At 45.2% G+C, this 23,748-nt stretch overlaps 1 protein-coding gene across 1 annotated transcript in view; it reads right to left on the minus strand.

Moving 5' to 3' along the window:
- Positions 1-23,748, minus strand: part of CAPZA1 (capping actin protein of muscle Z-line subunit alpha 1) — a gene marked incomplete at its 5' end in the record, with an annotated part of 284,137 nt that overhangs the window by 1,762 nt on the left and 258,627 nt on the right.

A 23,748-nucleotide genomic window follows, 5' to 3' on the forward strand; every position in this document is an offset into this window, starting at 1 on the left:
CCCCTTTGTTAATGGCCTTTGCCCTCTGCCCCTGTTGCAAAGCTGACTAGTAAAGTACAGTTTTGTACCTACCATAAATGTTGATGTTCGAGTGTTCACACTACTGCAGTCATTACACTTAGGTTATCCTGCCGTTGCACGGTCCCATAGTCGGCCAGAGTTCCAAAGTCTTGGTCTGGCGTCGGTTGCTGTCGCTTCTTCCCTGACGTCAGTGCGCCAGGTGTATATAAGAAGCACCCAACACCATTTTCTTCAGTTTTTCTTGCCCCAGATGTCAGGTGCACCCAAGCAGGTAGGCAATACATATTGCTAATAAAACATATATATAAAATAAAAACAATACCTTCAGATACAAGCAAATACACCACAAAGGTTGTACAGGATAGAAAGGTAAGTCCAGCTAGGACAGAGGGGATGGAGGGAGGGCAACCTGGACTGCAGCAGTGTGAACACTCGAACATCTACATTTATGGTAGGTACAAAACTGTACTATGTTCATCGTGTTACACTGCTGCAGTCATTACACTTGGGTAGAATCCCAAAGCTAAGGTTGGGTGGCTGGTCTATAAAGAGTTAGGACTGGCTATGTGGCCCTGCAGAACTGCAGTGGCAAATCCTGCTCTGGATTTAGAGTAAAGAGGCAAGTGGTAATGCTTGGTAAAGGTGTGCACTGAACTCCAAGTTGCAGCCTCCAAAATTTCCTTGGTTGGTACTCCTCTGAGAAAGACTGTTGAAGTGGCTGTTGCTCTGGTAGAATGTGGCCTAATGCTATTAGGGACTGATTTTCCATGCTGTGTGTAGCAGTAACGAATACAGTGTCCTATCCATCTGGAGATAGTCTGCTTAGCCTTGCCCTGTGATCCTGCAGCATATGCTACAAACAGTTGTTCAGTTTTCCTGAAAGCTTTTGTTTTGTCCAAGTAGAAGCGTAGCTGCCTGTGTATGTCCCAGGAGTGCAGAAGTTTCTCCCCTTTATTCTGGGGGTTTGGATAAAAAGTTGGCAAATGGATGGTTTGGTTAATAGCCATACTAGATACCACCTTTGGGAAAAAGGTAGGGTTTGTCCTTAAAGAAACCCTGTCCTGATGAAAAATTATAAAAGGTTCCACTGCCATTTAATGCTTGTAGCTCTGAGACTCTTCGTGCTGAAATTACTGCCAGGACCAGAGCTGTTTTCCATGATAAAAATTTTAGATTGGCTGTATTGGCTGGCTCAAAAGGTGGCAGCGTCAGTTTTTCCAAAACAAAATTGAGGTCCCAAGTTGGTGTTGGTGCTCTCTGGGGCGGTCTTATGTTTTCAGCCCCTCTGAGGTACTGCTTTAGCAAGGGATGAGAGAATAAAGGAGGATCCGTATTGTAATGTGCTGAAATGGCAGAGGCATGGATCTTAATTGATGAGAAGGATAGGCCTTTGTCCAGCATCTCAGTTAAGTATTGTAAAACCTGAGGAATGTTTGGGACAAGAGGGTCAAGGCTTTGAGCCTGGTGTTCCAGGTGCCGAATCTCTTCTATTTTTCTGAGTAAGATTTCCTGGTGCTAGGCCTCCAAAATGACATCCATAACAGCTTAAGAGAGAGGTGTTGCCTGTTTGACTAATGAATCTGCCATGCAGCCAGGTTTAGGGTTTTGAGCTGACCGTACAGGATCTGATTGTTTTGTTGAGTCAGAAGGTGTGAAATTGGAGGCAAAATCCATGGTGGGCCGTGAGCTAAGTTCTTTAAGATTGGGTACCAGTGCTGGCGTGGCCAGTCTGGAGCAATCAGGATCATCTGTGGTTTTTCTTGTCTGGCTTTTAGGAGCACCTTTGAAGGGAGAGGCAGTGGTGGGAAGGCATAAACTTTTAGGCTTTTCCAGCTGAACGAGAGATCATCCACTTTCCATGCTTGTGTATGATAAGTCCTTGTGCAGAATTTTTGTAGTTGGCAATTCAGTGGGGAGGCAAAAAGATCTATGTCTGGGCATCCCCATTTTTGCGTTACCATGCTGAAGATTTGTGGATTCAATTTCCATTCGTGAGGGTCCATGATATTTCTGCTTAGTCGTCTGCCAGAGTATTTTTCTTTCCTGGCAGAAATTGTGCTTGCAGATGAACTTGATAAGTTAGAGCTGTGTTCCACAAGGTCATGGCTTGCCTACATAGGGGATAAGAATGAGTGCCCCCCTTCCTTGTTTATGTACCACATTACTGTGGTGTTGTCTGTCTTTAATAATAAAGGATAGGCCTGGATGCAGAAGGACTTTGAAAGCTATTAGGGCATTATGAACAGCCAACATCTCTTTTTGATTGATGTGAAGATGCATTTGATCTGTGGTCCACTTACCCTGAATACATTTTCCTGCCATGTGTGCTCCCCAAGCGTAGTCCGAAGCATCTGCTGTTAGTGTCTGCCTGGCTGTGGGTAGAGTGAAAGGCTGACCCTTGTTGAGGTGACATGCCTGTGCCCACCATCGAAAGTCCTGTTGTAGGCAGGGAATTATTGGTATTACTGCTTCTAAACTGTGAGTGCAGAGTCCAAACACTTCTTAGGTACCACTGTAATTTCCTCATATGCAGTCTGGCATATGAAATTAGTAGTATGCAGGATGCCATGAATCCCAGGGCCTGCAGAATTTTTCTTGCAGGGAGATGGGACTTTTTTTTTTTGCCAGTAATTGAAAATATTGAGTCAGTTGTCCTTGTTTGTCTGGCGTGAGATAAGCCATCTGGGCCGTTGTATTTAAGCTGGCAGCCAGGAATATTATCTATTGTGAGGGCACTAGTTTTGACTTCTTTTCGTTTACTGTGTACCCTAGAGAAATTAGCAACCTTTTTACAAACGCCAGATGCTTTAGAAGAATGTCCTTTGTCTCTGCTTGAATGAGGCAGTCGTCCAGGTATGGATATATTTTAATTCCTTTTTGTCTGCAAAATGCAATTACTGGGGCCAGGCACATTGTAAAGACCCTGGGCGCAGTAGATAAGCCAAAGGGCAGTGCAGAGAATTGGTAGTGCATTGTACCAGCTTTGAATCTGAGGTATCTTCTGCAATTTTGTGATAGGGACATGCAGGTATGCCTCTGAGGTCCAGAGTAACAAGCCAAGCCTTCTTGTCCAACATGGGAAGGAGCTGTTGCAGTGTCAGCATTTTGAATTTCGGAACATCCGGGTAAGTATTTAGAGTTGAAAAGTCTAGTATGGGTCTCCAGGCTTTGTCCTTTCTGGGGACCAGGAAGAGTCTTGAGTAAATTCCTTGTCCCTGCTGTGGTACTTTTTGAATAGCTCTCATGTCCATGAGGGCTGATATTTGTGGCAGGTTTGGCATTCCTTTTAGCCTTGGTAAAGTGTGAAAGTGGAACCTGTAACCTTGAGACACAATATTCAGAACCCATTTGTCTTGGGTGATTGTTTGCCAATTTTGATTAAAAAGTGCTAGTTTTCCCCCTAAGGGTGCTGCCAAAAGGGAAGTGCTTGGCATACGAAGGGGGAAGTCATTGGGACGGTTTCCTGTATGGTTGAGATTTGTCCTCACCTCCTTTTGGGTTTGAGGTACCCCACTGTCATTGTCTGTTAGAGCCTTGGGGTTGAGATCTGCCTCTTGGGCGTCTGTATCTGTCTCTCTGTGGCCTGTCTGACACTGGAAAGGACAAATTCTTCGTAGGCCAATTTCTGCTAAATCGAGATGGCTGTACCTGTAAGAAATCTTTGACTGTTTGCATAGATTTAGCTTTATCCTCCATTTTCTTTAACACCTCTTCTGCCTTAACACCAAACAAGGTTTCATGCTGTAAAGGAGCATCCAATAATTTTGCCTTAACATGATCAGGTAAACTCTATTATTTTAACCAAGCATGTCTTCGAATCACAGAACCTGTAACTGTGGCTCTACAAGAGGCCTCTAAAGAATCAAAACCACATTGCAGAGTATGTTTTCCCACCTGTTCAACTGCATGCAATAAATCCTGCATTTCTTTATAGTCAGGAGCTTCTGAGCTTGCAAGCATTTTCTGTTTTAACTGAGCCATTAAATATTGTTGGTACTTAAGCATGTGAAACTGGCAATTTAAAGCTCTTACTGCTAAAGTTGCAGAAGTGTAAACTTTCTTCCCCCATCTATCCAATGCTCTAGAATCTGTCAGAGGGGACTGGATTTTTTGCAATGGAAGCCTTAACCCCTTAGGGACCATGGGAAATAGTTTCTGGATCAGCAGAAGGGTTTTTATAAAGAAACTTGTGAGAGTCAGGGACTCTAATACCTATCTGGCTTGGCTGGTGCAGGGGGCAAAGAATCAGGAGATAAGCTGGATTCAGAGAACACATCATCCACAATATCTAACACAGGCGGAATAGCCAGGGGCCTGTGCTGAGGCAATAAAAGGAAGTCCCTGAGCCTTTTCTTGGATTCTGAATAATCCTGACTTTCCCAAAGGAAATGCTCCCTCATGGTATGTAAAGTTTCCCCAAAAGAATAATCCCCAGGAGGAGAGGCTGAAGGGATAGATTCTTCAGCATCAGAGTCCTCATAGGGGGGAAGAGAGTATCCCTGGTCTGAAGAGGAATCAGAGGAAATGTAAACCTGATCAGAGGAATCATAGTCTGTATCCTGCCTAGGTCTTTCCTCAGGAGGGGGATGGGAAAGTACAGTTTTGTACCTACCATAAATGTAGATGTCCGATAGGAATGCATCTGCAGTCCTTACAAATGGGTTGTCCTGTAGTCAGGCAGCCCTTCGGTCGGCCGGATTCCAAAGTCTGGGTCCGGCCGCTGGTGTCGCACTTCACCCGGCGTCATCGCTGCAGTTTTTCGGGTATAAAGGCATCAGCCGACGCCATTTTCCTCAGTGTTTCTTGCCCCAGATGCCAGGTGCCCTCTTGGATGGCTAAATTTGGATAAATGCCAATGTTTCCAAATAGTAGAGAGCAAACACATAAAATAAGCATGCATGTACATATATACAAACAAATACACCATAATAGATCCCCCCCAAGCTAGCTGAAAGATGGCAAATACCCTAGGAGTACCTCAGAGGGGAAGGTGGGTGGGTAATCCTGACTGCAGATGCATTCCTATCGGACATCTACATTTATGGTAGGTACAAAACTGTACTATGTCCTTCAAGGATGCATCTGCAGTCACAAATGGGTAGAATACCATAGCTAAACAAGGGAGGAGGAAAAGAGTAGAGATTATGGTGTAGCTAGGATCCTTGCAAAACAGCAGTGGCAAAACCTGCTCGGGATCTAGAGTATAAAGGTAAATTGTAATGCTTGGCAAATGTATGCACAGAGGTCCAAGTAGCAGCCTCTATAATGTCCTTGGTAGCCACTCCTCGTAAGAAAGCTGTGGTAGTGGCTGTAGCCCTTAATGAGTGAGGCCTGATGTTCTCTGGAGTTTTCTTTCCATGGTAGGAGCAACAAAATCTAATGCAATTTCCAATCCATTTGGAGATTGTCTGCTTTGAAATTGGTTTTCCTTCCTTTCCTGTGGCATATGCTACCAGAAGCTGGTCAGTTTTTCTATTGGACTTAGTCCTGTCCAGGTAGTAGCGTAATTGTCTATGTACATCCAAGGTATGCAAGAGTCTTTCTCCCCTGTTCTATGGGTTTGGGAAGAATGTAGGTAGGTGGATAGCCTGATTTAATGACACTCTGGATACCACCTTAGGCATAAATGTAGGATTTGTTCTCATGGACACTATCTTGATGGAAGATCAGGAAGGGTTGCATTGCCATTAATGCCTGTAGTTCAGAGACCCTTCTTGCTGAAGTTATTGCCAGCAGGAAAGCAGTCTTCCAGGATAAGTATTGTAATTCTGCTGTTGCTGCTGGCTCGAAAGGGGGAAGTGTCAATTTTTCTAGCACAAAGTCCCATGCTGGCAATGGTGGTTTCCTGGGAGGTTTTATATTTTTAATTCCTCTCAAACTGTCTGAGCAGAGGATGAGAGAAGACAGGAGGATCCAAGCTGTATTCTGCTGAAATAGCTGATGCATGTATCTTGATGGAAGAATAGGACAGGCCTGTGTGGAAGAGCTCTGCCAAATACTCCAGGATGTTGGCTATGTTTACCAGTGTCACATCTTCTCCCTTTGCAGTACTCCAAATGAGATATCTTTTCCATTTTGCTGCATAATTCTTTCTTGTTGAAGGTCTGCGAGCCTCCAGGATTATGTCTTTAACCCTTTGGGATAAATTTGGGTTAATTGCTGTTATGTAATGTTCCAGGCAGTTAGCTGCAGAGTTTTCAGGTTTGGAACAGGATGTTGTAGTTGTTCTGTGTTAACAGTAATGGGATCAGGGGTAGTGTCCATATTTGTTCGAGACATGCTCCTCAGCAATGGGTACCAATGTTGTCTTGGCCAGTCTGCAGCTATCAGAATGATCCTTGGGCGGTCCTCTTTTGATCTTCAGAAGCACCTTGTGCATCAAAGGAAGTGGTGGGAATGCGATGCTGTCAGGTTTTTCCAACTGAAAGATAGAGTCCACCTTCCAAGCAAGTGGGTGGTACGTCCTTGTGCAGAATTTCTTTAGCTGGTGATTGAGTGGGGATGCGAACAAGTCTATTTGTGGTAATCCCCATTCTCTTGTGATGGCTTTGAAGATGTCCGGATGTAGCATCCATTCGTGGGCATCTGTGGTAGTTCTGCTTAATATGTCTGCTAGAATGTTTTCTTTTCCCGGTACAAAAATTGCTTGTAACTGAATGTTGTAGCTCAGGGCCACAACCCATAGGTCCAGTGCCAGCCAGCATAGAGGATATGAATGTGTGCCTCCCTGAGGCACACAACTGTGGTGTTGTCTGTCCTTATCATCAACTGACCTTCTTGGAGAAATGGTCTGAATGACTGGATTGCCAATTTTACTGCCAGCATTTCCTTTAGATTTATGTGTAGGCGCAGCTGGTCTTGAGTCCATAAGCCTTGTATGCACTTGCCCAGCATGTGTGCCCACCAACCGAGGTCTGAGGCATCTGACGTGATGGTTTGGCTTGGTTGACTGTTGCAGAAGGGCAATCCCCGTGTTTGATTGACAGGCCTGAGCCCACCATAGGAACTCTTGCTTCAGGCATGGGATTATTGGAATTTTGGTTTCTAGGCTGTGCTTGTGTTGGGACCACAAATTCTTTAGGTACCACTGTAGCTTTCTCATATGCAGTCTGGCATGAGGGACCAGAATTATGCAGGATGCCATGAAGCCTAGAGCTTGCAGCACTTTCCTTGCAGTTAGATGGTTCTGCTTTGTTAATGCCAAGAAGTAGAGAGGTAGTTGCTCTTTCTTTTCTGCAGTTAGGAATGCCATTTGTTTTGATGTGTCCAGCTCTGCACCCAGAAAGGTTATTCTTTGGGATGGAATCAGCCTTGACTTTTTTATATTGACTGTATATCCCAAGGCTTGCAGCAGGTAAATGACTCTTTGTAAGTCTTCTGTTAGCTTGTTTGTTGTCCGCTTGTATCAGGCAGTCGTCCAGGTAGGGATAAATTTGGATCCTGAAGTCTGCAATGAGCAATTACTGATGCCAGGCATTTCGTGAACACTCTGGGCGCAGTAGATAAGCCAAAGGGCAATGCTGAAAATTGATGATGCTCTGATCCTGCAAGAAATCTGAGGTATCTTCTGCAAATTGGTCGTATGGGGACGTGCAGGTATGCCTCCTTGAGATCTAGAGTTACCAGCCAAGACTCCTTGCCCAGCATGGGAAGAAGCTGCTGTAGGGTCAGCATTTTGAATTTTGGAACAATGAGGAATGTGTTTAAAGCGGACAGGTCTAGAATGGGTCTCCATTTGTTTTCTTTTCTTGGTACCAGGAAGAGTCTGGAGTAAAATCCCTTGCCTTGCTCCATAGATGGTACCTTTTCCACAGCTCTCATTCTTAATAGCTGAGATATTTGCTTTAGAGCTTCTGTCCTTTGAGTAGGTGGTAGGTTTGGCATTCCTCTCTTTCCTGGTAGAGTATGGAAATGGAACCTGTAACCTTGGTCTATAGTTTGCAAAATCCATTTTTCCCTTGTGATGCAATGCCAGTTCTTTGAAAATATGGTTAGCTTTCCGCCTAAGGGTGCTTCTAGTTGTTCCCTGGTAGGCGGTGCCACTGTCAAGTCACTGTGATTGAGTTGTTGTAGTGGTGGTGGCTGCGTGCCTCGCTGGTTGTTACCTTGCCACTGGCGTCCCCTGTAGGCACCCCTGGATTGGGTTCTGCCTCTAGAGCGCCTATTCCTGCCTCTCTGTGTCTTAGAGGAGTCCGGAAAGGACCAATTCTTGGAGGGCCAGTTCCTGCTAAACCTTGGAGGATGAACCTGTAAGAAATCTTTCACCGTTTGTACAGATTTCGCCTTCTCTTCCATCTTTTTTAGTACCTGCTGAGCAGGGGAACCAAATAAATTGACCTTGTCCATGGGTGCATAAAAGCTTTGATTTGACATGGTCTGGTAATGCCTGTTCTTTCAACCATGCATGTCTCCTGACAACTGTGCCAGTAATGGCTGATCTAAAGGAAGCCTCCAGTGCATCATAGCCACATTTTAAAGAATGGTTACTAACTTGCTGTATGTTATGTACCATTTCCTGAACATATTTTTTATCTAAAGATTCTTCAGAGGACAGCTTTTTAGTTAACTGGTCAAGCATAAACTCTTGATATTGAATCATATGAAATTGGCAGTTCAAAGCCCTAGCTGACAAGGTAGCAGAAGTGTAAACTTTTTTACCCCATCTCTCTAAGGACCTGGATTCCCTTTCAGAGGGGAGGGGTTTTAGTAGAAGTAGCTGCTACAGCTTTAGGGCCCTGGGAGATAGTCTCTGGATCTGCAAAAGGAGCCTTGTATAAATGGTGATGAGTGTCCGGGACCCTGTAGAACCTATCGGGCTTAGCAGGAGCCGGAGGTAATGAATCAGGAGCAGTGCAAGCATCATTAAATGCATCATCTACAACAGAGAACTGGAGGTATAGCTAAAGGCCCATGTTGTGGCAAATGTAGAAAGGTTCTAAAGCCTTTTCTGGAGTCTGAGAAATCTTGGCCCTGCCACTGAAATTGTTCCCTCATAGCATGCAAGGTTTCCCAAAGGAAAATTCCTCAGGTGGAGAGGCTGAAGGAATGGACTCTTCAGCATCAGAGTCTTCGTAAGGAGAATAAGAAGCCTCAGGAGGGTCTGTATGTTCTGAGTCATCAGTGGAATCATCAGTGGATACTGGTTCAGGGGGCTCTGCTCTAGGCCTCTTTTCTGGAGGTGGGAGAGAGGACCTGTCTGGATGAGGCTGGGATCCACGAATTAAAGAAAAAATAAGATCTTCAGCCAAAGAAAGCATATGAGAGCTAGTGCTGGGCCTGTGTGAGGGGGGGTTTGGCAGGCACAGTTTTTGAAGCTTTGGCTGCTTTAGCCCTGGCAAAGGCCTTAATAGACATGGCTGCAGGAGGCCTAGCAGCTCCACGTGCAGGGGTTGAAATATCCAGGGGAATAGTGTCTGATAATTCCTGAGAAACCGCAACAGAAGGTTGGATTTCAGAAGCCGATTCTACCAGGTTAGAGGAGGCCTCGGTAGAAGGCAAGGTTTCGGCTGAAGAAAGAACCGCTTGCGCGGTTTTGGCCGAAACCGAGACGCCATGTTTGCTTAATCGCGTTTCGCCGAAACGGACCGCGAGTGTCGGTCCTTTTCACGTTTTTGAAATTTGCGTTGTCGGAGGATCCGACGGCATAATATAGGCAAAATCAGAGCCGAAAATCTGTTCAGCAAACTCCGACCGACGCCTAAGCGTCCGTCGGTTAAAAGAAGCACAGGCTAGACAAGCTGCTACGCCGTGGTCTGGGCCTAAACAATGTATACAGGAGTGGAAATCTTTATGAGGTATTTGTTTCCACAAGATAAACAGTTATTCACTTTCTCTGACATCGGCTGAGGCAAGAAAGAGTCCCCAACGGGTACTTAGCTTTTAGAAGTCTTCAAATAGTATTCGGTAGTAGTAATCTCTGGATCTGACCGACCGGCACTTGCGAACAGCTTCTGCTTGGCCACGCTGCAAGAAAGACTGAGGAAAATGGCGTCGGCTGATGCCTTTATACCGAAAACTGCAGCGATGACGCCGGGTGAAGTGCGACACCACCCAGACTTTGGAATCCGGCCGACCGAAGGGCTGCCTGACGACAGGACAACCCATTTGTAAGGACTGCAGATGCATCCTTGAAGGACATCCCCTGATTAGTGTAATGAGGTCTTCGGCCATTTTAAGCACCTGTTTCTTAGGCATGGAGGACTGTAATTGCTTCTTTGTCTTTAATGGTGTTTTTTCTTGGCTGTTGCTTTAAGAGTAAGTTGTGAAGGTCTGAAAACACCCTCAGAAGCAGATGCCTGCTCAGCGGCTCCGGACCCATCTGAGGGATTCGTTTCTGTAGGCCCAATACCTCGAGTTTCCAGAGGCCTAGTTGTCTCCACGTGGGAGTCGGAGGCGGCCTGTGGCTCTGAGGTAGCAGGTGTCATGGGCTGCGTCTGTTTTGGACCTCGGATGCCTGTCTTTATCCTTGTCTTTGCGTTTTTTCAGAATTGCAGTCATCTGTTGATCCGACGGCATAGTTTAATTGAACCTTCGGCCAAAGTAGTGCAAAGCAAAATCAAAACGTCGTTTTATAGGGCGTTTGTTAAATCTAGCACAAAACTGACAACTAGTGACGTCGTGATCAGGGCCTAGGCATGGAATACAGTAAGAGTGGAAGTCCTTATGAGGTATTTGCTTCCCACAAGAAATACAATTATTAACTTTTTCTGACATCGGTCTGAGGCAAGAAAAAAGTTTCCCCAGTGGGGTACTTAGCTTTATTGAAGACTTCGGATCTGAAATTCGACTTCGAAAATCTCAGGAGTCGGCCAACCGGCACTTGTGAACTGCTTTTGCTTCGGGCACCGCACGGCAAGAAAGACTGAAGAAAATGGCGTTGGATGCATCTTATATACCCCTGGCACACTGACGTCAGGGAAGTTAGCAACCGACGCCGGACCAAGACTTTGGAACTCTGGCCGACTGCAGGACTGCCTGACGGCAGGATAACCCAAGTGCAATGACTGCAGCAGTGTAACACGATGAACATCTGGTCAGATTTTTTGAAGGGCTTAGTCCTATCAAGGTAGAATCTGAGCTGTCTGTGCACGTCCAAAGAGTGCAGGATCCTTTCCCCTTTATTGTGAGGATTACAGAAGAAGGTTGGCAAATGGATGGATTGGTTGAGAGCCACACTGGACACCACTTTAGGCATAAATGAAGGGTTAGTCTTGAGGGAGACAATGTCAGCATGGAAAATAATGAAGGGTTCCACAGCAATCAGTGCTTGTAGCTCAGACACTCTTCTAGCTGAAGTGATAGCTAGAAGCAACACTGTTTTCCAGGAGAGGAATTTTAACTCTGCTGAAGCAGCAGGTTCAAAGAGGAGAAGCATGAGCTTTTCCAGTACAAAGTAAAGGTCGCAAGCAGGGGTGGGTGCTCTCCTTGGGGGCCTTGAGTTGTTTGCCCCTCTCAGGAATTGTTTGATGAGAGGGCGAGAGAATAGAAGTGGCTCAGGGTTGCAATGAGGAGATGGCAGAGGCATGGATTTTAATGTAGGAGATGGATAGGCCTCTGTGGAGTAGTTCTGCTAGGTAAATCAGGATTAGAGGTAAGGAGGGCAGTGCTGTGTCCTCTCCTTTCGACTGAATCCAAGAACAATACCTTTTTCACTTATCAGCATAGGATTTCCTTGTACTGGGCCTTCTGGCTTCAAGGATGATGTCCAGCACCTGTTTGCTTAGCGTTGCTGGTGGGGTATTCAAGGAATAAGCCAGGCTGCAAGATTTACGGTTTGTAAATGTGGATGAAAGATTCGTCTCTCCTGCTGAGAGAGCAGGGTTGGGGTCTGGTGTAGGTGGCATGGTTGTCATGCTGCGCAGGAGTGGGTACCAGTGCTGGCATGGCCAGTCCGGGGCAATCAGAATTGTCCTTGGCCTGTCCTATTTTACATTGAGTAATCCCCTTAAGAGAAGGGGACAGAGGGGGAAAGGCTTAGACTGATAGGTTTTCCCATTGAAAGGATAGGGCATCCACTTTCCAGGCCCTGTTGTGAGGATTCCAGGTGCAGAATTTGCTGAGCTGGTTGGTTGTAGGATCCACTTCTGGGGTCCCCCATTTCTAAATCAGAAGGTTGAAGGTGCTGGGCTCCAATTTCCACTCGTGTGGGTCTAGGAGATATCTGCTTAAGTTGTCTGCTAGTGAGTTTAGTTTGCCTGGCAGGAAATGAGCTTGTAGATGGACTTGGATGTCCAAGGCCATGGTCCACAGGGCCACTGATAACCTGCAGAGTGGGCAGGAATGGGTTCCCCCCTTCTTGTTGATGTACCATATAACTGTGGTGTTGTCTGTTTTTATCAGCAGTTGTCCTGGAAGGAGTAGGGATCTGAAAGCTGTCAGGGCATTTTGGACAGCTGGCATCTTTTTGGTTGATGTGCAGATGAATTTGACTTGGGCTCCAGTGGCCATGAATACATTTTTCAGCCATGTGAGCCACCTGTGCATAGTCTGATGCGTCTGTGATCTGGGTGGCGTGAGGTAGAGTGAATGTCAGTCCCTTGTTGTGGTTGCATGCTTCTGCCCACCAAAGGAACTCTGTTCTTAGACGGTGTATGATAGGAATGACTGGTGCCAACATTCTCAGGACCTGGGAACAAAGACTTAAGTACCATTAAAGTTTCCTCATATGCAGTCTTGCATATGGAATTACTATACATGAGGCCACGAACCCTAGGGCTTGCAGTATTTTCTTGCAGATAGCTGGGTTCTGGTGGCCATTTGTTTGAAGTAATCTGTCAGATAAACTTGTTTTTCTGAAGTGAGGAATGCCATCTGGGAAGTTGTGTCCAAGCTTGCTCCCAGGAATACAATCTTTTGACTGGGTACCAGTTGTGATTTCTTTTCGTTGATGGTGTACCTCAAGGAAGTGAAAAGGTTTTTTACAAATGCCAGGTGCTGAGGTAGCAATTCCTGACTTTCCACCTGAATCAGGCAGTCGTCCAAGTATGGGTAAATTTAGATATTTCTCTGCCTGCAGTATGCAATGGCTGGAGCCAGGCATTTTGTGAATACCCTGGGTGCAGTAGATAAGCCAAAGGGAAGTGCAGAGAAAGTACAGTTTTGTACCTACCATAAATGTAGATGTTCGAGTGCTAATACAGCTGCAGTCATAACAGATGGGTTTCTCCTGCCGTCAGGCAGGTCCCTTGGTCGGCCGAATTCCAAAGTCTAGGTCCGGCGTCGGTTGTCGTCGCCTCTTCCCTGACGTCAGTGCGACAGGGGTATAAAGGAACCAGCCGATGCCATTTTCTTCAGTTTTTCTTGCCCCAGATATCAGGTGCCCCCAGAAGGAAGGCAATAATAAATTTGTGTGATAATGCAGTGCTACATAATCAAAATACAGTAGTTGCAAGCAAATACATCATAAATGAAAACCCCAATCAGGTTGTATGAGGATGTGTTAGCCTATAGGCCTGTCCCAAGAGGGGAAGGAGGGAGGGAAACCTGGACTGCAGCTGTATTAGCACTCTAACATCTACATTTATGGTAGGTACAAAACTGTACCATGTTCATCGTGCATACAGCTGCAGTCATAACAGATGGGTAGAATCCCAAAGCTAAGAAAGGGGTGGTAGGCTCTAGTTGGAACTAGGAGGAGCCAAAATGCCCTGCAAGACTGCAGTGGCAAAGCCTGCTCTAGATTTGGAGTATAATGGTAGGTTGTAGTGCTTGGAGAAGGTATGCACAGAACTCCAAGTGGCTGCTTCCAAAATATCCTTGGTAGGAACTCCTCTGAGGAAGGCTGCAGAGGTGGCTGTGGCCCTGGTGGAATGAGTTCTAATGCCTGTAGGAACAGTTTTGCCATGAAAGGAATAGCAAAAGCGTATGCAGTGGGCTATCCATTTTGAGATTGTCTGTTTGGAATTTGGCTTCCCTTGAGCTCCTACCACATAGGTTACAAAGAGCTGTTCTGATTTTCTGAAAGGCTTTGTTCTGTCCAAATAATAACGCAACTGTCTGTGGATGTCCAAGGAATGTAGTAATCTCTCCCCTTTGTTTTGAGGATTAGGATAAAAAGTAGGTAAATGTATGGCCTGATTTAAAGCTACCCTGGATACCACTTTAGGCATAAAGGACGGGTTGGTTCGTAAGGAAACTCTGTCCTGATGGAAGATGATAAAAGGCTGGACAGCCATGAGAGCCTGTAGTTCTGAAACTCTACGAGCTGAGGTGATAGCCAGAAGGAAAGCTGTTTTCCAGGACAAATATTGCAAATCTGATGAGGCAGCTGGCTCAAAGGGAGGCAAGGTCAATTTTTCCAGAATGAAATTAAGATCCCAAGCAGGTATTGGTTGCTTCCTTGGAGGCCTTAAATTCTTCCCTCTGAGGAACTGTGTTAAGAGAGGGTGAGAGAATAAAGGTGGATCAGTGTTGTATTCTGCAGAAATAGGTGAGGCATGTATTTTGATGGAGGAGAAAGAAAGTCCACTGCTTAGCAGTTCAGCCAAATATTGTAGTATTTGAGGTAAATTAAGTTTTCCAGGATCCTGGCCCTTTTTCTCATTCCAGACACAAAAACGTTTCCATTTTGCGGAGTAAGCTTTTCTAGCTTGATGGCCTTCTGGCCTCCAAAATGACATCCTGCACCTCCTTGGAGAGTAGGGCCTATTGTGATGCTAAGGAATCTTCCATGCGGCTAGACTGAATGTTTTTAGCTGGCTATGAAGAGTTTTAAAACTGTGTTGAGTCAGAAGAAGAGGCATTAGAGGCAGGGTCCATGGTGGGGAATGCATCAGGCTCCTCAGGAGTAGGTACCAGTGAATCATCTTTGGTCTGTCTGCTTTGGTCTTTAATAGAACTTTGGGCAGCAGAGGAAGAGGACGGAAGGCATAAACTGTCATTGATGTCCAACTGAAAGAAAGAACATCCACTCCCCAGGCCTTTGGATGGAAGATCCTTGAGCAGAATTTTGTCAATTGATGATTCTTGTGGGAGACAAAGAGATCTATGTCTGGCCTTCCCCATTCTTGGATTATTTCTGTAAAAACTTTTGGATGCAATTTCCATTCGTGTGGATCTGTCATATTCCTGCTTAGGTTGTTTGCCAGCGTGTTTTCCTTGCCTGGCAAGTACTGTGCTTGTAGTTCCATTTGTAAGTCCATGGCCATGTTCCAAAGTGACATGGCCAGTCTGCATAGGGGGTAAGAATGTGTTCCTCCCTGTTTATGTACCACATAACTGTGGTGTTGTCCGTTCTTATCAATAATTGACCTGGTTGTAGAAGGTCCTTGAAAGCTATAATAGCATTTATTACTGCTAGCATTTCTTTTTGATTGATGTGAAGGTGCTTTTCTTTTTGGGACCATTTGCCCTGAATGCACCGATCTGTCATATGCGCCCCCCAGGCGTAATCCGAGGCGTCTATTGTGATGACTTGACTTGCTTGAGGCTTGCTGAATGGAAGACCTGTGTGTGTTTGACATGCTTGAGCCCACCACAGAAATTCCTTTTGCAGACATGAAATTAGTGGTATTATTGTTTCCAAACTTCGTAATTTCAGGAGCTGGCCGACCGGCACTTGCGAACTGCTTCTGCTTCAGGCACCGCGCGGCAAGAAAGACTGAAGAAAATGGCGTTGGCTGGTTCCTTTATACCCGTGTTGCACTGATGCCAGGGAAGAGGAGACGACAACCGACGCCGGACCTAGTCTTTGGAATTCGGCCGACCGAGGACCCGCCTGACGGCAGGAGAACCCATCTGTTATGACTGCAGCTGTATGCACGATGAACATTTGATAATGCATAGATCCTGCTCTGAAACATAGCTACTTTCTGCATGACTCCCTTACAGTGATGTGCAGATGGGCTTCTTTTAAATCTAGGATGACTAACCAGGCATCCTTGGCTAACGCATGAAGAAGCTGTTGCAGGATAAGCATTTTTAACTTTGGCACCACCAGGAAGGTGTTTAGAATTGAAAGATCCAGGATTGGCTGCCAAGAGCCCTGTTTCCTGGGTACCAGGAAGAGTCTGGAGTAGAATCCTTGACCCCTCTGTTCTACTGGAACAGGTTGAATAGCTCTGATGCTGAGCAGGGAAAGTACTTGATTTTGAGCCTCCACCCACTGGTTTGGAGGAAGGTCTGGAAACCCGCTTGGGGTTGGCAGAGAATGGAAATAAAATTTGTACCCCTGGGATACAATGTTGAGGACCCATCGGTCCTGGGTGATGGACATCCAGTTTTTTGCATGAAGGGCAAGTTTTCCTCCTAGGGGCACAAGCAGTTGGACAGGGATGGGAAGTGGACTGAAGAAGTCCTTGTGAGCTTTTTCCATAAGGAGGTGGCTTACCACTCCCTGCTTTAGGGGTGGGGGCACTCCATTGCTTAGATCTCTGCATACCCTGAAACTGTGGTCTGTTTCCCCTGGGTCTTGTTTGAGAAGGCCTGGAAGGGGGCTGAAAATGACGAGTGTTTTGAAGGGCAATGCCTACTGAATCTAGGGGGTTGCACTTGTAAGAATTCTTTAACAGTCTGCATATATTTAGCTTTTTCTTTCAACTTTTTAAGATCAACTTCTGCTTTGGTGCCAAACAAAGAATCCTTATTCAAAGGAGCATCTAGTAATTTAGATTTGACATGATCTGGCAAGGTCTGCTCCTTCGGCCAAGCATGTCTTCTCAGTACAGAGCCAGTGACTGCTGCCCTGCAAGATGCTTCTAGGGCATCAAAGCCACATTGCAAAGTATGCTTACTGACTTGGTTTGCAGAGTGCATAACCTCCTGCAATTTTTTACTTTCTGCACAGTCTGGAAAAGTTACTTTTTGTTTAATAAGTTCCATAATATGTTGCTGGTACATCAGCATGTGAAACTGGCAATTCAAAGCCCTGATAGCAAGAGTTGCAAAGGTATATACCTTCTTACCCCATCTGCCCAAAGCTCTGGAATCCCTGTCCGAAGGGGTGGGATTCTTGGCTGTAGTAGCCTTGATACCTTTAGGCCCCTGGGAAATGATCTCTAGGCCAGCAGTAGGATTCCTGAACAGAAACTTGTGAGCATCAGGTACGCTGTAGTACCCGTCAGGTTTCCTAGGGACAGGAGGTAAAGTGTCAGGAGTAAGACTTGATTCCATGAAAACATCATCCACAACATCCAGGACAGGAGGCATAGCTAAAGGACTGTGCTGAGGCAATTCTGAGTCTCTTTTTGTACTGAAAATAGTTTTGGCATTCCCAATGGAAATGCTCTCAAAGTATGCAAGGTTTCACCAAAAGAAAAATCCTCTGGAGGGGAGGCAGACGGAATGGATTCCTCTGAATCTGAACTCTCATAGGCGGATAAGGGCATGTCTTCATAATCAGAAATGTCCTGATCAGTGTAATAAGGTCTTCAGTCATTCTAAGCATTTGTTTTTGTGGCATGGGGGCCTGAGCATGAGCTTTGGTCGTCAGTTTTCTAGGCGTAGTGCGTACTCTGGGCCTAAGAAACTCAGTAGTTTTGGTTCGAAATTAAGTGGTTGGTTTAATTCGAACATTGGTAGAGCGAAGAACTGCCTCAGAAGCTGGTGCCTGCACAGCGGCTCCAGACCCATCCAAGGTAGCGACATCCACAGGTTCCATAGTTGAAGTATCTCACAGCATTCCAAACTCTGAATGGGTCTCAGCAGAGGCCTGCAAATCCACTGAAGTGGGCATCAGGGACTACAAAGGCGGCTGAGTACCGGCAGTCTGGCAACTAGCTTAACGGAAGCATCATGGGCAGTTTTTGACCTATGTGGTCTGTCTCTGTCTTTATCCTTACTTTTTTTGGAAAATCGGTAGTCAGATGGCTTACCGAAGCCATTTCAGAATACGGAGATAGAGAGTGAAAGAATTTAGTGACAAAAAGAGCCCGACAATGAATGGTTCAGGTGTTAAACAAGGCACAAAACCGACAGCAAGGGACGTCGTGGTCTGGGCCTAAACAGGTGACGCAGTAAGAGTGAAAACCTCTGTGAGGTATTTCCTTTCCACAGGCAAGACAATTGTTAACTTTTTCTGACATCGGTTAGATCAAGAAAAAAGGATCTCCAACGGGGTACTTAGCTTTAAAAGACTTCAGGATTATTCAACGAAAAACTTCAGGTAGTGGCCAACCGGCACTTGCAAACTGCTTCTGCTTCGGGCTCCTCCTCGGCAAGAAAGGCTGCCTGTTTTATACCCCTGACGACCTGATATCAGTGCAGGAGCGACAGTATCCGACACAGAAATACTAAGTCTCTGGTATTCGGGCCGACTGAGGGCTACCTGCAAGGCAGATAACCCAAGTGTGATGACTGCAACAGTGAAACAAGAAGAACATCTGAACAAGATGAAGACACCATCAGATGTATGCATCTGCAAACTGTGGTAAGAAAATACTAAAATAGTACAGGAGTACACTCCTCTTATGCCAGCATGCTCAGACATGCTCAAGGGTGAACGTACACCACACATGGGGGAAGGAAGCTGAGATTTTGATGGCCAAACAAATGGAAACATCTAGCAGTAAAGCTTCCAGTAGTGTTTACAGACTGAGAAACCACAGAACAGATAAGACTGGAGTTGGGAAAAAAAGCAGGAGTAGTGTTTACAGACTGAGAAACCACAGAACAGATAAGACTGGAGTTGGGAAAAAAAGCAGGAGTGAATACAAAAAACAAATCAAGTGGAAGCGACTGTATAAATCCATACTGTAATCCATATTCATGTTTAGTGTGACTTATGGATAGAAGACATGGAGGGGTATCGCAGTGTCACAGGGTTATTTAGGTAAATTAGCTGTCACTATGGTGACGGTCAATAACAAGCAGAATTAGGAGTCTAAACCACCAGATTTTTTTTTTTTTTTAGGGGAGGGAAGTCTCTTCCCACTGCTTTCCACTGACCAGAGTACTTTTTCTCTAGTTATCCAGTAGGCCAGCTTGTCCCCCATGGCTGCAAGAGGCAACAGTCAGGCTAACCAGAGACATAGAAACATACTGCAGGACAGATGGATTTATGGTCTGACTCCCTTCACTATGCAAACTTCAGGCTCACTTCTCGGAATTCAGACTGAGGTAGATGTCTTCAATTCCATGGTGACATACCTCTCATGCAGGTTCACCCTCAGGAATCATGTAGTAAGGCACTAGGAGGGTGAAAGTACAACTGCAAGTAGTTAAAACTTTTTTCAGATGACATAAGAATGTCATTTGGTCTTGACAAATGTGCAAAAGCAATCTTTAAAGCAGGAAATCTGCAGCACCAAGAAAATATCAGTTTGGGACACTGATGTGATAAAAACTTGAGCAAGAGGGAGTGTATAGACATTTGGGAATTGAAGGATCAACAATAAAACATGAAGAAATGTGTATAATACTTAGTAAGGAATATTTTAGAAGACTTAAATTAATCCTTAAAACAGGGTTGACAAAGGAACAAAATTTAAGTCCTAAACCAATTTGCCGTTCCCGTCTTAACTTACAGTTTTGGAGTGACTGAGTGGCCTCAAAACATGTTGGATAGATTACACAAGAAAACAAGGATGCTTTATGCTTACCAAATGATTTATAAAAATCAATACATACCAAGATTATATATTCCTCGTTCTGAAGAAAGTATGGGCCTCTTTGAAATTGATTACATGTATAGAGCTGCAATTGTGTGACTGCACACATATCTGCTAACCTCACAAGACTCAAATGTAGTTCAAGTTTTGAAACACAAGGAAAATAAATCTAAGATGATTTCCCTTTTCAGTCTATAGCAGAAACATATCGGAATCAAGCCAGTAGATAAAAATCAGGCAGCAACTGAATGTGCCCAAAAACAAAAGAAAGAATATAAGGTGAAGGATCAGATGAGAAGGCAAGAAAATGTGGAAACTGCATAAATATAGTTGCAAGTACAGGAAACTATTAGAACAACCTCATGTTGATCAGGCTCGAAGACAGGAATGGTTAATGAATGGTGAATTTAAACCAAAAGACAAAAGGTTAATACTGGTGGCTCAAGATAGTGGACTACATACATAGTTTACAAAGTTCATTGGACATGTGGCAGAAACAGAACTGAAAACAGTTACACATCTTGTTGTTGGCTGTGATATACTAATGGTAAAAGGAATGCATACTGAAAGGCATAATAATGTAGCAAGATTGTTGCATTGGAGATTGTGCAAACATTATAATACTGACGCAGCTGAAAAACACTGGAAACGTGAGCCACAAAGCATTACAGAAAATGATGAACTTTACATCACACAGGATCATTCATTACCAACAGTTCAAAAAAACAGATGCAAGAAAACCAGACACAGTAGTCCATGAAATGAAGACAAAAGCAACATTGATTATTGAAATCTTTGCACACAGTGACTACAGTATTTTATGTACAGAGCGACACAAAGTCAAAGTACAAGGATTTACAGGCAGAAATGAGGGAAGAAAGATACCTAGATAGTACCAGTAGGAACAACAGGTCTTATCAAAAACAATTTACAATCTTACTTGAATATGTTACCGATACACGAAACTCAGTACAAACTGCAGGAGGACTCATTACTGGCCACAGTGCGGGTGCTGTGAATAGCACTTTTGTCTGATATCAAAGATTGAAACAATACTAATTTCATGAACTTTAATCATATTTTGACTTAGGAATGGGGTCTAGTCCCATCATGGTATTAGAAACCCAAAAGATTTGGAGAAATTAAAAAAGGGAGAGGCCACACTCCACCACCATGGTAGTATGACACTTTTGTAAACCCATCCCTTCACCTACAGAGCACTTTTGCTATGTTCATGGTAAAAGTACAATGGCCATAACCCTCTACAATATGCAATCACAGAAACACGGATAAGTGGACATAGTTTCTTCACGCCTCTCTCTCCTCTCATCAGCTCTTCCAGTGCTGGAGGCACTATACGAACCATTGATGGCTTAAGTCAAAGGCAAGCTCCTTTCCTCTATGACACAGAAAGAATAGTTGTGTAAAATTTTACCATAACCATAGATGTCCTTCTCTTCCATGCTGCAGTATTCTTAGTGTGGGATTCCCTGCCTCAGGCGACCCGAACGTCAGCTCCTATACAAAAGCTTAAGCGTGGCTGCTGTAGGTGAGTGGGAAGTCACACATAGGGATATAAACCAGGGACCTTAAATGTGACATCTGCATGCACAGACCTCAGAAATTACAGTTGTGTACACTTACCATAAATGCAGATGTTAGAGTGCATTCACTGTTGCAATCATCACACTTGGAAATAGTTTCAATGGTTATCTGCCTGCGGGTAGCCCTCAGTCGGTCCAAATACCAGAGACTTAGTATTTCTGCATCGGTTGCTGTCGCTCCAGGACTGACGTCAGGTCGTCATGGGTATAAAAACAGGCAGCAAACACCATTACATCAGTTTGTCTTGCGCCAAATGTCAGGAGCCCCCAAATAGGGAGCTAAGTTATGGTGGAAAAAATACCACCAGTAAAAAGTAAATACCAAAAATCCTGTGTAAGGGGTGAATAATACATTTAGAGAAGTAGAGAGAGAGAGATGAGGGCTGGCGGGTGGGAAACCAGGACTGCAACAGTGAATACACTCGAACATCTACATTTATGGCAAGTGTACACAACTGTACTAAGTCCTTTGTGTTTCAATGTTGCAGTCATCACACTTGGGTTGATTCCCAAATCTGAAGAATGGATGGAGGCAGTCAAGAAGAGATGGGGATGGCTAGTATGCCCTGCAGGAATGCTGTAGCAAAACCTGCCCTGGATTTGGAAAAGATAGGCAGGTGGTAATGCTTGGTGAAGGTATGAACAGAACTCCAGGTAGCAGCTTCCAGAATGTCACTGGTAGGGACTCCCCTGAAGAATGCTGTAGAGGTAGACGTTTGCCCTGGTGGAATGTGTTCTGACCCCCTGAGGGGTTGGCTTCTCATGGTGTTTGTAACAGAAATGGATACAGTGCGCTATCCATTTGGAAATAGTTTGTTTAGATATGGCCTTGCCCTCTGCCACAGGTGCAAAGCTGAGTAGTAGCAAGGTAGAATCTGAACTGTCTGTGCACGTCTAAAGAGTGCAGGATCCTTTCCCCTTTATTTTGAGGATTGGAAAAGAAGGTTGGCAAATGGACATTGATTGAGAGCTACACCGGACACCACTTTAGACATAAAAGCAGGGTTAGTTCTGAGGGAGACCCTGTCAGCATGAAAAATAATGAAGGGTTCCACAGCTATAAGCGCTTGTAGCTCGGACACTCTTGTAGCTGAAGTGATGGCCAGAAGCAAGGCTGTTTTCCAAAAGAGGAATTTTAACTCTGCTGATGCTGCAGGTTTAAAGGGAGGAGCGTGAGCTTTTCCAGTACAAAGTTAAGGTCCCAAGCCGGGGTGGGGTGCTCTGCTTGGTGGCCTTAAATTGTTGGCCCCTCTCAGGAACTGTTTGATGAGAGGGTGAGAAGAGAGGTGGCTCAGTGTTGTAATGAGCCAAGATGGCAGAGGCATGGATCTTAATGGAAGAGAAGGAAAGGCCTCTGTGGAGTAGATCTGCTAGGTAATCCAGGATTAGAGGTAAGGAGGGCAGAGGAGTGTCTGCTCCTTTAGACTGAATTCAGGAACAATACCTTTTCCACTTATCAGCATAGGATTTCCTTGTACTGGGTCTTCTGGCTTCCAGAATGACGTCCAGTACCTACTTGCTTAGGCTGGTCACTGGGGGAGAATTCAGGGAATAAGCCAGGCTGCAAGGCTCAGGGTTTGCAGTTGGAGATGCAGGATCTATCCCTCCTGCTGAGTGAGGAGGGCTGGGATCTGAGGTAGATGCCATGGTGACACTGGCAAAAGGCTGCGCAGTACTGGGTACCAGTGCTGGTGTGGCCAGTCCGGAGCAATCAGGATTGCCCTTGGTCTGTCCTGTCTTGAGTAGTATTCTTGAAAGAAGAGACAGAGGGGGAAAGGCATAAATTGAGAGGTTTACCCACTGGAAGGACAGGGCATCCACTTTCCATGCTCTGCTGATTTGGTGACTGTAGGGGGAGGCAAAAAGGTCTATGTCTGGTATCCCCCATTTCTGGGTTAACAGGCTGAAAGTGCTGGGATTTAATTGTCACTCGTGTGGATCTAGGAGATTTCTGCTCAAGTCTGCCAGAGAGTTTTATTTGCCTGGCAGGAAAGTGAGCTTTTCCGGTACAAAGTTAAGGTCCCAGGCCTGGCAGGAATTGGGCTTGCAGATGGATCTGCATGTCCAATGCCATGTTCCACAGTGTCATGGCTATCCTGCAGAGTGGGTAAGAGTGCGTTCCCCCCTGCTTGTTGATCAACCACATGCACACGCTCGAAGCACTCCTCAGTATGGAAAACGTCAATATCTGTGCAGTAAATGAAACCTGGTTTAAAGGCTCCAGAGAGCACCCCAGCACTACCGGGCTACAACTCATACCACACGTTTTGGCCACAGAACACAGACTGAAACACAAAAGGAGGGGGTGTATCCATATTCATCAAGGATACCTACACCTCCAGGTTAGTGGCGCAGCACGATACCTCTGAGATCATCCATGTGCAACTAACATCGGGCAAATCTGCAATGCAAACTGTGGCCTGCTACAGATCACCCTCCATGAACCAGGACCACCACTCCACCTTTTTGGAGACATTGGAGACATTTGAAAACATGAAGGTCCTACCGAACACCCTGATATTGGGCGATTTGAATTACCCTACAATTAACCCGGAATTCATCAACTCAAACCCGATACT

The sequence above is a fragment of the Protopterus annectens genome, chromosome 7.part0 (genome assembly GCF_019279795.1).
Source record: "Protopterus annectens isolate FY-2018-M chromosome 7.part0, PAN1.0, whole genome shotgun sequence".
Lineage (NCBI taxonomy): Eukaryota > Metazoa > Chordata > Ceratodontiformes > Protopteridae > Protopterus > Protopterus annectens.